The sequence below is a fragment of the Larus michahellis genome, chromosome 2, assembly GCF_964199755.1.
Source record: "Larus michahellis chromosome 2, bLarMic1.1, whole genome shotgun sequence".
Taxonomy (NCBI): Eukaryota; Metazoa; Chordata; class Aves; order Charadriiformes; family Laridae; genus Larus; species Larus michahellis.
In genome coordinates this window covers 20,471,697-20,491,954 of record NC_133897.1, presented here as the reverse complement: position 1 = coordinate 20,491,954, position 20,258 = coordinate 20,471,697, and the positions used below count along the sequence as shown (strand labels likewise).

The following is a 20,258-nucleotide window of genomic DNA, read 5'->3' as shown; positions in this document are numbered from 1 at the left end:
TTAACGTATTCAAAATGTTTGCTTCAGGTCAGTCTCTAAACGCAGCGGAATGCACGGGGGATGAGAGTCCTGGCAGAACTGTGACCTTCACCACCGCCCTTGACATTCACAGCCTTCTTCCTGCTGTTCAGCCGGCTGGTCAGATAGAGATGAAGAAGTAAGTTCAAGAGCCAAGTGTGACTGAGTGCCCACAGCTTTTCATTAATACTAATTCTGGACATCCTTGCTGTTAGTCACAGCCAATACAAAGTGTTTTAGCAGGTGGTTCTTTATTGCTCATACAAAACTAGCAAAAGATAAGAAGCACCATTGAACCAGATGATAAACGGGAATCAGGAATATTGTCTGTGTCAAATTCATCTTGCCACTATTAAAGGTGATACTGGGTCTAATCTACATGGACATAACGAAGTTAAACAGCCAAATTCTACTCTATTGCCATAGTTTCTAGTGGTCCATTAAATATTTCACTTTAGCAATATACAAGAAGTAACCTGCAGGTAAAGACTGTACATTGTACTTCTCAGGAAAAAACCCCTTCCTTTAAGAACTGTAATAAAGCACAGGTATCAAAAGCAGTGACGGCTTATGTGATAGAAACTGATTCTCTTAGAAATTTCCACAGAAACACAAAACTAATTGTATCAAGAAATGCACATTCAAATATTTTGCAGAAGCTCAAAAACTACTCTAGAGAGGGAGTAGGTTTTAATACAGTTCCCTTAAGATAAAACAGTAGAACGTAATTTAAAAATATAACTGTCTACATACAACACTTTTCTATTTCAATAACTTTACAGCATGTATATATCACAAAATATGAACTCCAGCCACATTGCTAGGCAATATTATAAGTTTCAAAAGCCACAGCAAATATTCCTTTGTCATACATTAAAAATATGTAAATATATGCATTAAAATTAGAATAAATATGTATGAATTTCTCTACAAATACACACAAAATTAGCATTCAATACCAGAAAAAGACAACAGTAAAGAAAAAAGTCACCATCCTTCTGAAGCATGTTAACAATTAATTCCAACTTTAGTAACATTTCTTACATGCTGCTTTTAAACTAATCATCTTGATCTAACATCAGTTGAAAGTTTTACCTAAGAAATATTTTTCTTTTTCAGAGTGCTTCAGAGCATTTTCAAGATGAGAAATCTCATTGTGCAGTTCAAAAACCTCTTCTTTGAAATCCTCATTCTCTTTTTCAAGCATTTTTTTTTCATGGTTATCATCTTGAAAGACAACCTGAAAGATTGCGGTGCCTTGAATTTATAAGTAAGGAATCACGGATTCAAATATGCTGCGCTGGTGTAATATTATACAACACAGTATCATATAATTTCTGAATTCTATTAGAGAGTCATAATATGAATAGAAAAAAGTCGAGCCTCTAAATAGGTCCCCGCTAGAAGAAAGGCTGCAGTACATTATATACAAAGACCATAACACATGGGGACATTTTATTGACAGGAATAATGCATATCATACTGTTTGTGTGCCCTCATCATTCAGGTCAATTTATTATGGAGGCTGTGTCCAGGAAGGCAGCTGGGGCCTATCCACCCACACTTCCCCCCGTGTTTCTGAAGTGCTGTCCGTAACTAGGCAGGCAGGAGGGACTGTGGACAGGCAACACCAGGGGGTTGCAAAGTGCATGGCTAAGGAGGGGGGCTTGTTGCCTTTGTGCCATTCCTCAGTGACAGTGCTGCCAGTGTCATGAGGAGCACATCACATGTCAAAGCAGTGAAGTTTTCAGGCTGGGAGCCGCATGGAGTCCATCAGGCCTTCTGATATCAACACAGTTGGTTTTCTACTTGGTGTCGGAGCCACCCAGAGGCAATTCATATTCTGAACATTAACATGGCTTTGCATGCCTGTCACACATAGACCGTGCAGGGGTTTAATGCTATTGAAGACTACGGTTTAAATCTCTATGCAAACAGTGATTACCTTGTAAGAAGGTTCCAGGATAACATGCAACAAAAGACTTTAAAGTTATAGTTTTAGTAAAGCAAACTCATTTACATTTTTATTATGCGTGTCCTTTGTTTAAATCTTGCCACGTCCATTATGGAAAAGACTTCTTATGCAACTGAAGCTTATTGGGACAGCTACTCTTTTTTTCTTGTTGGTTTCAAAGCTATTGAAAACATTTGAATATATTGTCTTATGGCTGTCTAGATTTTACTGCCACATATTTCTTTTAAAATTATAGAAAAGCTTTCAGAGCTGGCACAGATCTTTATAGTAATACCAGAATATTAACTAACTCCTGAAACCATTTAAAATATTAACACAAAAGAGAAGACTTGGACAGCAGTTGCTTTGCTTGATAAAGAAATTGTAGCATAGTATTTTCTTTGCTTGGTAAAAATATGAATGCTTTTTAAAAAATTACTTCAAAATAAAAATGTTAAAGACCTGCAAAACTAAAATTCCAAGGTTTTCAAATGGCATATAAACTTAAATTGTAATGTAATGATGGGTAAAATTTATTCCATAACTATTTGTTTTCCTTCAAAAAAGACACTGTTGATCTCCAATTTACCAGAACAAATTACTGATGTACATAAAGTTTTGGCCACAGCGTTTTCACTGATTTTGTAAGTAATCACGTAAGTAAAATGCCAAGTGCTTTGGAAAGTAATTCATATGAGTTTGTGGTTCCCCTTCTTTACTGAAGAAACAGTAGCAGTTTACATAAAGAGCAAGTATGAATAACAAAAATGTTACTTTTAATAATGTACATTTTTTATAAATTCTAATGATAGACTTCAACAGTATTTCAATTTAAACAGTCTTTATGTGGTAACAGATTTAAAATTAAACTTCTGAGCTAATTATTAGAGTGCATGTTTTTATTGAAAACTTTTACCCAATCCTGTAGACAGACAAGCACACTCTAGGGAAGAGAGCAGCGTTAAGAAAACAGCACATGCAATATTTAAGTAATTAGCTAACGCTCTGCTCTGGCAGTGATCAACTCTAAATCACTGCAAAGCAAACTCAGAATTTCAAAAGACCTTTTAAGTAACTGTTACAGCTCTTAATAGGCTTAAGTATTTGTCCCTTTGGCTGTATTTGAGCATCAACAGCTGATGCTCAAAGAAGAACCTTTACATAAAATAAACAGAAAGATTTTAATTAATCCCGTGACTAAGTTTTAAATGGTATCTCAAATATACGTGTAATCATAATCTTTTACTCTTTTAAGGAAAGGACATAAAAAGCACACAGGCCATTTTCTTTGCAAACTTGTACTTTGCACGTGAGTCAGATAACCTTTAGCTCTAGCTCCACCATCTGCTAAACCCAAGAACTGCAAGTAATTAACTATTCAGTCTCCTGCTGCAATGAGGACACTCATTAGCAAAATGAACAAAGGGACAATTTTCTGTAGCTACAGTCATCTGTTACACTTTGAGTGGCAGGTTTTGTAGCAATGTTCTCTCTACCATCTGCCCACAGCGGTAGCGTTTGGCTTGCTTAAACTGGGGAACTTTTAAGTTGTAAGAAAAAAAGGCTAGAGATTGGAAGGCTGTTATAACACAGCTTATATAGGAGGCATCAGCATTTCTCACCTTTTCTGTTTTATTACCTTCATTCTAACAGTTTTATTACTTTAAGTAAAATTATGCATATTTTCGACTTAATAAATTCTACTATGTATTTGCTAAGGTTATGTATTATAGACTCTTATGATTACTTTTCTAATAATACTAAGCAGATATGCCTACGTAATTTTGGAATATAACAAACTTCAACTAGATTCATCCACCTATACTCATCGTATTCTAGACAAATAGGCAAAGGTGAGAGACTACAGCTATTTATTATGCAGTATGAGTACCAAATTCCCATTTGGTACCTTGCAGTATTTAATATACACTCATAATAATCAACTGGCTGTTTGAAAAACAGCTATGATTTTTGCACTCTTATTGCAAAGAAATATGATGCAAATCAATGATGCTCTCCTATGACACCAAAGAAGGAAATATTTGAGCATATTCTAGTCAAAATTATAAACTGAAGTTGTTACTGTTGTTGATTTATAGGCAATTTTCCCTGAAAACAAACCCATTCTCGAAAAATCTGTCATCCAAATTGCTATGTACCTTTCAATTTCTAAGCTCTACTTTAGGTATGTAAAGTCCCCATTATGTACACCACAAGAGGGTGCAATTGTACAAGCTGTCATGAAAAAACGCTCATACTTTTTTTTTTTTTTATAAATGCAGATTTCTTGGAGAAGAAGCTGGTGATCACAAACTTTTTCCGTATGGAGTGGCTAAAGATTGCACAGATACTGAAGGAGCCCTTGAAGTGCAGCCTAAGGATGAAGGGTTAGCCAGCCAATTGGACACTAATTGTTTATTCTAACCAGTCTCCTCTACTTTCCCTCTTTTCACCCATTCAGAAACATGTCTGAGACGAAGATCAATTAGAGAAATTTTGTGAACTGTTGTTAGAACACTTCTTGTCACCTGGGGAGAGATTGAAGTTTTCATGTACCTCTTAAGAGAATGCTATATAGATCTCAAACCCTAGGAAAATATCCGTAAGTCCTCTCCTTGGCAAGGTATTCAGATTCTGTAATCAAGTAAGCTCAAACAATTCGAAAAACAGATTTAAACTGAGTTTTTCAACTTAGGACATTTTCTCCAGCTCTTAAAAATGTTTTGACTTTTTCTTGTTCGCTTTGCTAACTGTCCAGACTAGGACTAGTACTCACAAGATTCCAGAGATCAAATATCTCCTTCAACTTACCTAATCATTGAAGAATTATATCAACCCTTTTAAAAACTGCTGTAAATTATGAGACTGTTGCCAGTGTATTCCACTCCCCACCCCTCCCTTCTTTTTTTGTAGATACTGAATTCCTGGAGACAGCTCCCCATTCTATAGGTAGAGGCTGCATTCCTTGCTTCTAGAGGTATAACTAAACACTTGTTTCAATGGACCCAGTGTGTGACAGGTTGCTACGACCACCATATGCTGTCATTACTTACCTATCACTCTGTGTTGCCTACAAGTTTACTCAGCAGTGTTTTAATTTAATTCCAAGTCACTGGTGAATAATGTGGAACTTTTATTAATTATTACAGAACTTTACTAAACAAGCAAGCAAACAAACAAACAAACAAGACCTATACAATGTTGATTCCTCACTTACAGGTATTTTTTGAAATCTTCCATTGTTTAAAAAGGAGTTTTACCCAAAGAAAGTGTCTTTATCTGGTTCACAAATTATGCAAAGTGCAGGATCTGGACAGCATCCCATCTTATCAGAGTTAAAAGGACAAATGGCAACAGTAGATATTCACCCTACAAGCTCCACAGTCTATGTAATTAATGTAACTTTGACTGCAGTTCTTGAACTAAAGTGGAAACTTTACTGCTGTGCCTCCTGGTTTCACCTTGTAGGCAAAGGGCCTCATCCATGTGTGCCTACCTCTATCTGAGGTCTGAAACTACAAACTTTTAGGAGCTTTCCACTCTTTAGTGGAAGATCACAAAACTAAATTTTAAGGCATGACACAGCATAGCATATTGAATACTATATTTTAAACAGTGATATGAAATCAAACACCTTGCAAAAGTCTTATCTTCACAGGTACCACTCAACCAAACTTGTATTCTACTAAAATAATGAAATCAGCATTGTTGGAAAATATCTATTTTGTATGAAGCCTTTAGTGCTGATTAGGAAAACCTGTATTTAGTTTTCCATTATGTTTATATAGCTAACAGAAACAGGGCAGCAGTCTCTGGGACCTCTGGATCTAAGCTATCTGGGTTTTCTCATTTAGAAAGAGGTACTCTCTGTAAACATGTGAAATCCTTTCTGGAGGTTAATAAATCAGAAAGTACTTGTTAACCTGGGATACAAGCACCTTGTTCTGCCTCCTCCTATATACAGGACACCCTTCTTTAGATTGCCTGCAGAATTTTCACATTATTAATGATTCTACAAATTTTATCTAAGGGTAAGCTCATACAACTGCAGCCACTTCCTTTGCTCCCAATATATTACTACTAGTTTTTGTCCTTAATGGTGCCATTTATAGTTCTTTCCTTGATACTTTGTCCATTTTATACCCTTCAAAATCTTGTAATTATATTAATTGCTATATTTTTTCCTATTTCCCACATTTCTTATATGTTGCTTTAGTTTCTATAATTTCCTAATGTCATCTTGCCATGAAACTAAACCAGGACTTTAGTAAAAGCTGTTCTCTTCCCTGATTATGAGACTATCGCTTTTTCTTAGACATTTCAGCTTTTTTATTCATATTATTGTGTTCAGATTTTAAGCCTCAGTCAGTTTCCTTCACCAATGTAAATCAAGCTTTTGAAACATTGCATGTGTGTGCATAAAAAAACACCTGCATACACAAATGTGCTCATATGCTTATGGCATAAGTTATTAGCTTACCATTCACCTTGGCCTCACCTTAGGCACTGTGGTTCTGGGCCCCACAATTTAACAAGGATATTAAGGTACTTGAATGCATCCAGAGGAGGGCAACAAAGCTGATGAAATGGCTGGAAGGAATGTCCTATGAGGAGCAGCTAAGGACTGTGGGCTTGTCCAGTTTGGAGAAAAGGAGGCTGAGGCGTGACCTCATTGCTCTCTACAGCCCTGAGGCAGGGGAGTGGAGAGGGAGGTGCTGAGCGCTTCTCCCTGCGATCCAGGGATAGGATGTGTGGGAATGGCTCAAAGCTGTGCCAGGGGAGATTTTGACGGGACATCAGGAAGCATTTCTTTACCAAGAGGGTGGTCAAACATTGGAACAGGCTCCCTAGAGAGGTGATCGATGCCCCAAGCCTGTCAGTGTTTAAGAGGTATTTGGACAGTGCCCTTAACAACATGCTTTAACTTTTGGTCAGCCCTGAAGTGGTCTTGCAGTTGGACTAGATGATCATTGTAGGTCCCTTCCAACTGAAAATGTTCCATTCCATTCCATTCCATTCCATTCCATTCCATTCCATTCCATTCCATTCCATTCTATGCTATTCATTCCTTAGAAAACTACTATCAGTAGTAAATTAGGAGGGCAAAAGCAGCATTTGGTTATGCTAATTCAAAAACTTTTGATAGAAAATTCTCATTTCCTGAATGTATTTCAGGAAAAAAAATTTCTAACACCCCACCTGTGTCTTCACATGGTATGAAGGAGTGTGTCAAGAGTTACTCCTACCCTTCTCCAGTTTGCTGCTTGTAATAGAACCTCACCAGAGAGTTATGCTACCACAAGTTCAGGATTACAAGAGTCTTAATGTACAGTTACCAATAATTTAAAAACCAAATTGTTCTTTGATGTTGAATATCACTCCTCTCATTTTAATTTTTTTTTTTAACTACTTCACCTTTTCTATAAAACTGTTTTAGTCAAAGATTTCAACTTTACAGGTACGGGTCTACCAGGTTTCAACAGTGTCCCTTACAACAAATTTCTTGATGGGAGTATGACTACGCTCATTTCCCCTCCCCCTTGCTTAAATCCTAAGATTAATATATAATGAATTAACATTTTACTTCTCTCCACATCCTTTGCCATTTCAAACTAACATCATTTGTTTGTAACATAAGAAGTTGGAATATTATTTACCTTCTTAGTTTATGTTATTGGTGATACTATGCAAATATGATTTTTTTTTAAAGGCAGAACTCAATGTTTTAGACACAATATGTGCATATATATCAGTACACTGTATCCGGATCCAGAATGACCATGAGCTGACAGGTCGGGTGTCTTTCCAGTGGGTTTCACAGCCATTACAGTGGGTATACACACGCAATTTGGCTAAGAGGCAGAGTTCAAAATCTGCATCAAAATCCCTGATGATGCACTAAAGAATTCTGCATTACAGGCACTAAAGCCTACAACTACCTGAACTTGTAGCACTAAAAGCTGCAAGACAGTTTAAGTACTGCTGCCAAACTTTTTTGAACCCTAATAGCAACAAAAGGTTTAACATCTAATTTCCAGTGGAAGTTACAAACGTTTCTTTACAAGCTGCTTTGTGATCCAGCTAGGTGTACTAAAAGTACTCCCGCCAACTCCAAACTTTTGAAAGATAGTGAAGAGGTGATTTTGTACCCCTAGATTTCCACAGCCTACTGTGATAATGACAACACTTGCTCACATCCAGCCGCCTCCTCTTCTGGAGAAGAAATCTGAGCCATAAAGAATGCAATGACAGCCTCTTAGTATATTCACATGGGAGTCTGGATTGCAGGCCCCATTACAGAGAACATTTAAATATACATAATTTCATAAAGTAAAACAACCTCACTGGGGCTTACCCACATGAAGCAAAAGAGAAATAAGCCATATCACTGTTGACTGTTGTAGCTAACACTGTTGCAAGAAAGAGCTAGTATCACTTCCTTCCGTACACAGCAATGACTGACCTGGCTTAACGATCCAATTCTAGAACAGGTTGCATAGCTATGAATTCCAACTGGGACCAGATGGGAACATCTTCAAATAATTTATTTAAAACATGTAAGAACTAAAATAAGAAGAGAATACAGCATAAGCACAGAATAAACAAAACAAGCTATTAAAATATTAACTTTGCATTACTGGCATTTATTTCTGTATCTTCTTGATTGCACAAGCAAAGTGTTTAAATTGCATTAAAGGATAAAAAAAAGAGCACCTACAATGGATGGTTTACTTCTTATGTAGTCAAAAAATAAAAATAAGACTTTCAAAGAAAAACAACACATGCAGCCTCCTGTTACACAGAAATGTCTCTACAAGGCGGTGTACTGCCAACAGCCGGCCATTAGGAAACATTAAGCTTGAAAGCATGTTTGAGATCTTCCTATGTAGATACCTAGTTTAAGTTATTTTCCAAGGTTAGCTGATTAAATATTGTTCAACTTCTTTAAAATATTAATATTAGCAAAAATTACTATCTCTTGTGTAATACATTAATATCTGTAGCACTCGCTGAGGAAGTGAAAGAAGTAGGGTTCAATTATTTCTTCATCCATAGTGGAGTCAAACTCAGTTCTGCTTTCTCAGAGCACCCTACCTACAAAGCTATATAGATACTTGGGATGGGGTGAATCTCTGCCTGGCTGCTGAAGCTGGACCAGAAGAATCCAAGAGTAATGCAAGATTTTCCAAAGAGAAAGCAAAGGAACGGGAACCTGACCCTGCAATCCCCTGTTAAGAACACTGCTACTGTACACTCCATGGAATTCATATGCATTTTTTACCATGGAGTGATTACATGAGCTGGATTTGTGAAAGAAAACTTTTCAGACACAAAATGAAGTTTGTGTTATTCTAGATGGTCTGTGCTGCAGTACTTGATTGTGTGTAGACACATTTTAGCTAGTCATAATTTGCTTTTTCAATAGTCTGTGGAAATTTAGTTCAAAGTCAGATGAATCCAGAGGATGGCTCAATTCACCCATAAGTAAGTATCTAAAATTGAATAGATGAACTGTGTCCTAAAAAATACCTATTTCTCTGCCTTGACTATCAAGAAAGCAAGGTCAGCACAGCTCCATCACGAACATGTCTACGTTATTGATGAAGTGTTACAGGAGACAACTGCCACTCTCTTAATTTTTCTCAGAAGTGACTATTTCCCAAAAGGAGCGTTTCACTATCTGATTTTAAAAGGGCACATAGTTTTTCTTCAAATAGTCTATATAGTCCACAGTGCTCTTTTAAACCAAGTATGCTTAAAACATTAAAGTCATTGCTAGGAATATTCCTCAATTCTCATGGAAAAAAAACCCAAAACTGTTTTACACTTGGTTTTGGAGCAGAATTTCTTTCTTCAAGTGATGGTGCTACATACCATCATTCAGAAATGAAGAACAAAAGTAAAAAATTAAAATCTTTACTCTCTGTGAAGTCTTAAAAAATCTTATAGTTTCTTTCTTTGTAGAAACTACCCTTTCCTTCACTTCTAAAGCCTAGCTTTTGCCTTCTAATCACCCACTTTAAGCTATACAACAGTCTTGAAACGTGTATCGTCTTCTGTCACTTGCTCAGGGTTTTCAGCATTCTGATTTCCTCTCACATCTTTTTAAAATTCCTCAGTCTCATAGTTCCTCATATCTTTTCTGTGAACGTTTCTCCTTCGCTACACATTGCTCCATCCTGTTCTCTGAAACATCCACATGATTAATGCTGGCTTGAACTCATTCACAACTGCATGTGTTCTCCTGTCCCTTCACATGTCTAGCAGATCATTCATTCTGTAAAAACATTCTTTTCTCCTTCCAGAATTCTCTATGATTTTCTATATGCTGTATTATACAGTAGATATGCTGTTAATATACAGTAAAAAATTCACACTATATAGCTCCACTTGACTGTGCTATGTATAAACAAGTGTAGAATAATTATAGCTAAATATTTTTACCTGCTAGCTTTCCCAACTATCCACGTAAGTAAGGTGGGGTTTTTTTCTTTGTTTCTTTCTCTTTTTTTTTTTAATACTGACTTTCTTTTGTCAAGAAGTAAAAACTTGCATGTTCCATTTGCAGGGGAAGAAAGATGAAATTTAAGTTCCATACTTTATTTGGATTATTTTTACTGTTCCAATCACATCCTGAAATCTATTAATAAGAAAGTTTGTGGGACAGTCCCTAGAGGGCAGTAGAAAGCCACCTGGAGTGCCCACAATTGGTCGTCCTCTATTCGGTAGCCTAAGAGTTCAGTTACCAAATTCGTCAAGACATTTTCATTTTTTTATTGAACCAAACGGCATTTAATGTGATTACTGTGTTTCTGCTTCCTAACAGACACAATCACAGACAGCAAGTTCCCTTCATTTGCTGTGAATTAAAGCATGCTCATCCCTTCATTTGATTTGACCACCCTCAATAACGTGGAAAAGTAGGCACTGACTGCATATTTGGGTCTAATCCTACACTGCTTGAGTATTTTCTGGTCAATTGTTTTTCACTAGTCAAGAAATTAAAAACTCTGCAATTTTTGCTTTCTTCCACCTGGTCTCTACTAACATACCACATTCATGTTGTAGTAACCGTGATGTTGCTCATCTAAAACCATACTCAAGTATGTTAAACTGCATAAGGGGGAAAATACTGTAAAAACAATTATATTTTTGTGTTAATTATTTTGTTTCTATTCAGTATAGTCTTCATGAAAAATTCAAATATACCCTTCTCCAGGTTTTGGAGTGCAAAGCTATTCTCCATAATTAGTTTATGATATACTAATACTTAGGCCAACAGACTACTACCACATTAACAATTAAAACCCACCCCTCTGAGAACAGGCAGCACATCACATAACTGTTGTTGGTAGCTTTGTCAAATTTGGGCCTCTGCAATTCAGTTTGTAACAAATCGCAAAGAACTTTGATGCGCAATGAAAGGACACAAGCAGTTACAAAACCTAAACAACTCTTACATTTTCTTCTTTTTAATTTAAGAAAATTAAATGCTATCCATGCTCTTGAATTTGAAAAAAATACTAAGCTCATGTTCCTTATCTATCAGGTTTTTTTTCCTTCATTGATTTTCTTTAATTTTTGTTTTTTTTTTCTCAATGTTCATATCACAAGCTCGAAACCGAGGCTCTGTGCATATTTCTTCATTGCAGTGGGTGCTCACTAGTTGCAACATGATTGCCTAGGAGTGTTAATGCTGGCATGGGCTATGATTTACTACCTAAAGATCATTGATTATATATTTTCAAAGAAATACACAGGAAAAGAACTGTAAATAATTTATACACACATGAAGTGTGCTACGTTTCTTGCCTATGAAAATATTGCTACAAAGTATTTTACTAGAAATAATCACTCTATAGTTTAAGAAGTTTTCCAAGACATGGTTGTTAATATGTCGAGTACAATGTAATCCCTGTTCTGTTAATTGCAACTTTGCAAAAGATACTTTAGACAGCCACCTTTAAAACTATATTAGCACATTCTTTCCTTATTTTCAGAACTTCTGTGGATTACTTTTCATTACGTAAAATATTGTATCAATCTGCCCAAAGAGGGTATATGAATGAGAACTGGTATCTAGTTAAGATTAACATATAAGTGAACAAGAATTTTTCTCTTTACCTGTTTATGAAAAAACTCAACATCTGTCAGTCAGTCATTTATGTATTTACAAAGATTTGACGCCTGATCTTCAATTTTTTCTACATATTGACCTTGAAAGATGCTTTTGTAGATGAATAAATCTCTTTGGAGGGAGTGAACAAGCTAAAAGTCAAAATTTTAGTATTATTTACTTTTGTATACAAAGTCATCTAGTCAAAATAAAAGTATGACTACTCCAATACTCTGTTCAAGATGCTGATGGCTAGATTAGTTGACCTAAACACAAGCATCTAACGCATTTTTATACCTTATGGTATCCTCTTTGGTCTACAACAGTCACTTGGGCATGGCTCTTTACACCTGTCAGAGCTCACAGCTTCACATCCGTGCTTTGGACATCTTAGGCTGTCAGCAGGAGTTTCCGCCTGCAGAGCAAAACACCTAAATTTAGTACATAAGCACTAGGTGAGTAAGTTTCTGTTACAGGCAATGAAGTCAATGGAACTTGACTCAGTTGCTCATGCACACTTGTTTTAGTGTCAGAAGAAACAAGGTATGGAAGATGTCTTACGCAGGGCTGGCAGAGATGACATAGGGCCAAAGGAAACCTGTCCCTTTCTGAAACCAGACACAGAGACTAAGTAGCATATTTTTAGACATTTCCACTGACTACAAAGACAGATCTACAATGACTATATGGGAAATCCAGATGCCCTGCTCAGATAAAGATACTCCCCTGAGACACTTAAATGCAGGTTTCTTAATCTGTGAGATGATTCTCACCCCAAATAACAAATTTGACTGTTAAATAAAGTCTTGGGAAGCCTTCTATAATGAAAATAAGAAATATTGCACCATAATGTTGTCTAATGAAATAAAAAAGTAATGATATGAAGAAAAATGTAATTACTTCAGCAGAACAAAACATAAATTATAAAAGTGTGCCAAAATGAATCTACATTACCGTGTCAGAGGTATCAATGATATATTGGTAATGATTGCTGTAAGCACTACTCCATTGTATCATTCCCACGGATGATAAAAATTTAAAACTTCCATTAAGAAAACTGTAAATCATGAAGTGGAAGGTCTGAATATACAATATTAAGCATATATTTCAGTAGTCCCAGGCACGGAAAGCATAATGAGAACTGACCCTCAGCATAAACATACTTTGTATCCAGATGTACAGGATGTTCTCTGTCAAACTAGCCCCCCCCCAACCTTCAGTACTTCATATATTAAACATATTTGATTCAGTATTTGACAGGCAGAGAATATTTACGCAGGAAAGATATTTAGCTTTCTCAAAAAATAACTATTTTAGGAACACTCAAGTATCTGCCAGATGGTGACTAGTCAGATTCTGCAAAGGAAACCCCCACACATTGATATATGTATCAATACAGATATCAAACTGTAAGCCCAGATGTGGTCAAAACTTGTTTATAAATCCTAATTCAATACTCTGCAAAGTATTTTGTGGTAAAAAGAATAAAAATATCTGCATTTTAGCAAGAAGTGACAGAGGAGGTGTTAAAGAAAATGCAGTCTGCTTGCCACTGGCTCAGATGAGCAAAATACTCTTAAGTCTTTCAGAGATGTGAGGCAGAATGAGACATTGCTTCTAAAAATAGTGTCAAGAGCATTTGATTTTAGTTCTTATCTATATATACACCATGTGAGATCTGAAAATAAAAGTATTTTTTTTTTTTTCTAGGAAATTAACCTTTTGGAGCACATAATGATTCTATGTCCTGAAGCACCTTCCTTTGTAATTTCTTAGACAGTGAAGGGACAGATAGAAACACCTCATTTTGATGGAATGGATCTCCCGCTGCAGGTTTCTAGAAGCACTGTCTTCCACCACAAATTGCAAAGGCATTTATGTTAAGCAGACTGGATTGTGCCTCCCTCCTTATGGACTGCACCGTCCCTCCCATGTCTAAACATTAGATTTCAGTAGACACTGTTTAAAATACACATATAATTGTGCAAGAGTAGATAATACAGTTCTTTCTTATTTGCTTTTGTATATGACTTGTGCAAAGTAGAAGCACTGCACTATTTTATTCAATCTCCTTAGTCAGATGGATAAGGTCTCCTTAGCTGCACTCACAGCAGACATCAGTGGAACTGACAGGCCCGCACTTATTTCCAGACTCTTATCCACTGTTAGACAGGATTAAGTCTTCACAAGTTTCACTTATGTCTATCTTTTTCATACATTAAACAATGTTAATCCCTTCATAATTTTCTCTGATTCAGACAGCCAAGTAATTCAGTCTCTAATTCATCTACTGTATATTATTCTGTTTTGAAAACAGAAATCTATATAATTTAACTGAAATAGGTATATGAAGACAGAAGAAAAGCCAAAACAGATTCATTAAGAATTACACAAAACAGAGATGACAGTGACAAAAGTATATGCTCCATAGCATAAGGAAGGCTCTGTTAACGATACTTTCCTAATTTACCTCTATTAAAGCTTGCGTAGCAATAGCTAGCTCCTTTAATTCTGGTATTTCTTTGACATCTGTTGCATAGCATGATCTGTACTGTAATATTCTATTTTTAAGTCATCTGAAATGCAAGGCCTGCAAACACAGACAGAATTGAAAAAAACACTTTAAATATTACAGTATTTGCATTAATCAAGTTAGTCAATCTCCTGTTAATAATGGAAATTCAGAGGCAAAGTACCTATATTTTTTTTTATCATCTCACTTGCCTGACTTTTTTTTAAAGATAGAAGAGTATTTAAAAGAGTGTAATACAGACATTATCAGTTTGTTTCTATATTTGTTTCATGAAGACAAGTGTTTTTAATGAAAATAACAATTAAAAAGTTAAACAACACTAAAGAACATAAAAGAAAATGCTAAAGAACAGAATGTATTCTGTCAGTAAATAGATTATTTTCAGTGCTCTGTAGAGAAATATATCAGTACAGAAGTCCTGGACTGTAGATTTAGTTAGGAGCTGGAATTTCTGTCTCACTGATAAACTTGATTACTTTCATATGATTAACATAGTCTAAAAGACACAACGTTACATTTTTTATAAAAAAATTGAACATCGCATTGTTAAAAACATAACATTTTGACACTGCCAAAATTCCTTTCTGTTAGAAATGAATGGTGTCAGAAAATTCTTGGCCAGGTCTACCTAATTTAGTCATCACAACTCGGTGAAATTGGTTTAAAATTTTAATAGAATTCAACCAGGAGTGTTCTGAAGACCTCTTTATTTTGTGAGCATTCAGATAAATTCAAAGTAGTATTACTTATCAAAGTATTAACGATGATGAAGTTGTATTATTATCTCCAAACAGTTGTGTGCCATAGGACAGGAGATGTGAAGCTTTCTACTGCTACTGAGGCAGTTGTGATCTCAGCGGCAAGGTTACAGTGTTGAGATGCACAGCACCCCCAAAAAGTAGGAATTATCGTGGGCTACGTAAACTTTAATTTAGTGCACAAATAGGTTACTTTCAATAGAGAGTAGAAAAAGATTCTTCCAAAACAGAAGAGAGAAGTGTATACAAGATACTGTCTTATCGCCATCAGTCCCTGGAACAGCAGCAAAATACAGGGAACGTTGTTAAACAGCTAAGACAGATGTTTAGGTGAAAGCTCAGAGTATGGCGGCTCCAGGAGCATTACCAAGAGCGAAACTTCGGACGCGTGCGGTTTCATGGTCCAAAGCACCGTGAAGCGGAGTCCCGTTAGCAACGCCTGGTGTCACTCGAGACCGATCGGGAACAGTCCTCGGCCCCTGCAGTTGTCAAAGCGGGCGGGATCTCCACAGAAACCAGCTGTACCCCTACAACGCAGAGCTCGGGCCGCCACCCGCTGGGACAGGCCCCGGGCTCCGCCGCGCCTCAGCGCCCCGCCACCGCCTCTCACCGGCGCTGGGGCTCGGGCTCTTGCAGGCGGCACGGCAGGGCCCGCAGCCCCAGCGGAGGACCCAGGGCCGGCGGGGCGCTGAGGGCCGGCCGAGCCCGCCCTCCGCTGCGGGACGCCGCCGGCGGAGCCATGGCAACTGGGACCCGACTTCCGGCAGGAAGTGACGCGTCACGCCGGGTGGCGGCGTTGGGGCCTGGTCCGGCGGAGGCTCCGCTGCCGCCCCCGGCCCGGCCCGGCCCGGCCTCCATCGACGCTGCTGCCGACATGTGCTGAGCAGGCCGCCCGCCCGCCTCGGGAGGAAACGCCGGGGCTGGTTCGCACTGTAAAACCGCCCCCAGGGGAGCAGGTTCGTCCAGCTCCGGCGGCCCATCATCTCCCGGGAGGCGGGACCCGCTTCGTTCATCTCTCCTGCCCGCTGCTGTCGTGGTTTAACCCCCGCCGGCAGTGAGGGCCACGCAGCCGCTCGCTCGCACCCCCCAGTTTGGATCCGAGAGAAGATCGGGAGAGTAAAAGTGAGCAAAAACTCGTGGGTTGAGATAAAAGCAGTTTAATAAGTAAAGCAACAGCTGCACACGCAAGCGAAGCAAAACAAGGAATTCATTCGCTGTTTCCCATCGGCAGCCATCTCCAGGAAAGCAGGGCTCCATCACATGTAACAGTTACTTGGGAGGCCAAATGCCATCACTCCGAACATCCCCCTCTTCGTTCTTCCCCCAGCTTTCTATGCTGAGCATGGTGTCACATGTCATGGAATATGGGGTGGAGAATGTCATGGTTTTATCTGGGATGGAGTTACTTTTCTTGCTAGCAGCTGGTGTAGTGCTATGGCTTGGATTTGGGATGAGAAATACTGTTGATAGGGCACTAATGTTTTTTATTGCTGCTAAGGAATCAAGGCCTTTTCTGCTCCTGATACCGCCCCACCAGTGAGCAGGCTGGGGGGGGGCATAAGAAACGGGGAGAGGACACAGCCAGGACAGCTGACCCCAACTGACCAAAGAAACATTCCATGCCATATGACGTCATGCTCAGTATATAAAGCTGGGGGAAGACCAAGAATTCCTATTTAATCTAAAAGTGCTGTTGAAAATATAAATGGTTAGATCCTCACTGGAGAGTAATTATCTGAGGAGAGTTCATGCACTGCAGGTGAATTATTGTTGGGTCAAGAAACACTTTCCCCACATCATGGCACGTTTCAGAGAATACTGCATATAACGTGGCAGCCAAATGCAACAATTCCCAGCACACGCTGACCATCCTGAACTTCATCCACGTCTCCCTCTTCCAGTGTGTTTGAAATCAGAGGTGAGAAGTTCAGATGATCTTTTAAAGCTACATGAGAATGAAAAGAAAACGTGGAGGAAAACCAGAATAGCAGGTTAGGTGATGGAGGTAGAAGAAGAAGAAAAAATCCCAGGCAGGCAGTTTATGACTGCGGGATAAAAGAAGGTGATGTTGAAGATGAGTTTAAGCTATTAGGAGTGGCGTGTTTGCTTTCATTGTGATACTGAACTTACACTTTGACATTCTAGTTTTCACACGGTTAGGAGGCAACAGTGTGATGACCAAACGCGATGCATAATTTTCTCATAACTCTTCCTGGATAGAAGTCCATCAGTGAGTATGAGCTAGCTGGAAAAACTATACAGTTATTAATCTGTGTTTGAACACACTATTTGATCTGTAGTGCTCTTTGATCTCAATAATTACTAGCATTTACACTAAAAATCACTTCAGCTTTACTTGAACTGAAGTTACACCTAGAGAGATGGCAAGCGTTTAATATCAAACATCACATCAATGCGCCATGACTCTATAAATATAGAAGTAAAATAATGAGTTATCTAATAGAAATTGTAAGGCTTTTTAAACAGGATGATTGCTTCTAATGGATTGAATTTTGCTAGGATTAACACCTATGTCTGTTCACTGTGATACATAATTTTTATGGACCAGGTTACAGACTCACGTGCCTTTATCTGAAAGAATAAATCACCATTTGCAATATTTGGAGTGATTAGCATGGAAAAAAACATTTCAGCTTCTGTGAATCCACAAAAGTGTCAGGGATTCTTCTGGCTGATAGAAAAAATGTGCCTTTATTTTCAAGAATGAAAATAATTTTATTAATTGCACCTTTTCTGCAATCTCATTTCATCCCCAGAAGAAATATGGAAAGTGATACAAACTGCCAAGATAAAATTAAATGCTAGATTTATTCTTTTCCTCGAGCTCAAGCTGGAAACAGATAAAATAATGATTTCTTTATACTAGTAAAACGTAATTGGTCAGAAATTTAAGAAGTTAGATATAGTACAGGAGATATCATCAATACATTCACAAATGATACTTAATATAAAAAGGGAGATTTCAATATTAAGTCACGTGCTGAGTAATAGTCTGATACTTGTAACTCAGGTATTAGACATTTTCTTTCAGGTAGAAAAATGATAATGGTAATTGAGTGAAAGACAGAAATTGTTACTTGGTTTAAAAAGACCATTTGTAAAACCTGTCTTCTAGGTCACCTTCCAACAATAATAATGTAGAGAAGAGTGCATTTTGGTTTGGGAAAAAGTCTAATTTGCCATTGGAAACAGATAAAAAAATTATTAACATAGGCTATTGCATGATGTGGCAAAAACTGCCAAAAATTACATCAAAGTTTTTATGACATAGGAATTGGATTACAGGTTAAGAAAACATGTTTTCTTAATCCCAAATATTGCTTCGATGCATATAAAAGGAGCAAGTTGTATCCGTTAGAGGATCTGATCAGAAGATTCACATTTATTTATGAACACTGAAAAACACTGAAAAAATCAACACTTTGTTTATGATATACTTCATCCTGTGTTGGTTGTTTTCTGATTTTTGATTACAGTCTGGTCCTAACTATTCTAACTACTATCTTTATGTTGAGAAGCTCGATGCTTCACACCCTAATTATCTACTGCAGTCATAATAATCTTGTTTATTTAGAAATGTCTTTGCTGTCTAGCCTGGGCAAGGCCAGCTATTGATTCTATTGAGATAATAATGAAAAGTTATTTGTTTATAATTTTCATTCACCAAATTCCCTGAAATGGATTTAATGGTATTTTAACCCAGTTAGGAGCTGCTGAAAATGGATTTGGAATGGTACGGGTGCCAAATCTTAAAGAATAGTATTTATGGCATAATAAAATACTGCTTTTAACTTTGCAAAATGAGTTTAGTTGTAATCTTTGAAAATGAGATCCTACTTGCCCCTGGTTTGTGTCCTGTCCACTATATTAGAATGGAACAACAAAGTTCCTGTGGCTGTTCCTGATGTCTCTTGTCTGTGTCTTTGTCCGGGAAATGTTCCGATTCAGTGACAGGATGGAGCTGACAATGCACAATAAAGCTCAGGTTTTGCTTCAGATTCTAATTTTGATCATTTTACAAATTCGGTCTCCTTTGACCGAAGTCATAGAGTTAATGTCGGCTCATTAATTTCTGACTGAGTCTCCAAGGTAACCAGGTCCATGTGCTAGCAGTTCTTGATATTTTTTCTTACAACCCAAAATCTCTTAGTCCTGTATTTCAGAGAAGCAGCTAATTTTCTAAGTTAGAGTGGGTCACAGTACAAGTATGACAATTAAAGCCATACACATTTCCTATTTTTCCTCATCTGAACCCTGTTCGTTGACAGAAGAGAAATACAATGTATCTGTTTTATTCTCACCGGCTTTGTTGGAAAAACTGAACAGATCTTCAGACATACAGATCCTTCTGCAAGCCTGATAAAGCAGCAGCAAACTTCATAAGAGAGAATTGCTTATTGTTTAAACTAATTAGACAAATTCTTTGGACAATTTGGAAGAAAAAAGTGTAGCAGCATGTTCAGAAGAGAGCTGTATTTGCAGGGGGAGAGAATGACGGATCATAAACCCCCAGGAAACAGGTAAATGGAACAAAGAAGTGGGACGAGATTTGGTTGCACATTAAGATCAAAGTCTTTATCAAGCTATTGCCCTACTGTTATCATTAAGCCATAATGGTCCTGACATTCATAGGCCATCCCGATTTCACCATGCTGCTGCTAGTATTTCGTTACCAGGATCCTTTAATAAAGTTAGTTGCAGTTATGTCATATCTGAAAACCAAGGCTGTGAGTCAAGACTTAATTTATTCATTGCCAGTTTGTATCCATTTCTTTTTGGCCAGCACTGTCCTTTAACTTAACGAGCTCTTCTCACTCCCTAGTATTTAATCTGTGGTGTATTTATAGAGGTCCATTC

At 37.5% G+C, this 20,258-nt stretch overlaps 1 long non-coding RNA gene across 1 annotated transcript; it reads right to left on the bottom strand.

Moving 5' to 3' along the window:
- Positions 1-9,917: 9,917 nt before the first annotated feature.
- On the bottom strand, positions 9,918-19,492 carry LOC141738692 (uncharacterized). Its single transcript, XR_012585446.1, has 3 exons — positions 15,748-19,492; positions 14,560-14,679; positions 9,918-12,504 (listed from the first exon to the last, which is right to left on the bottom strand). It is a non-coding gene; the product is annotated as an uncharacterized LOC141738692 (long non-coding RNA).
- Positions 19,493-20,258: the final 766 nt, after the last annotated feature.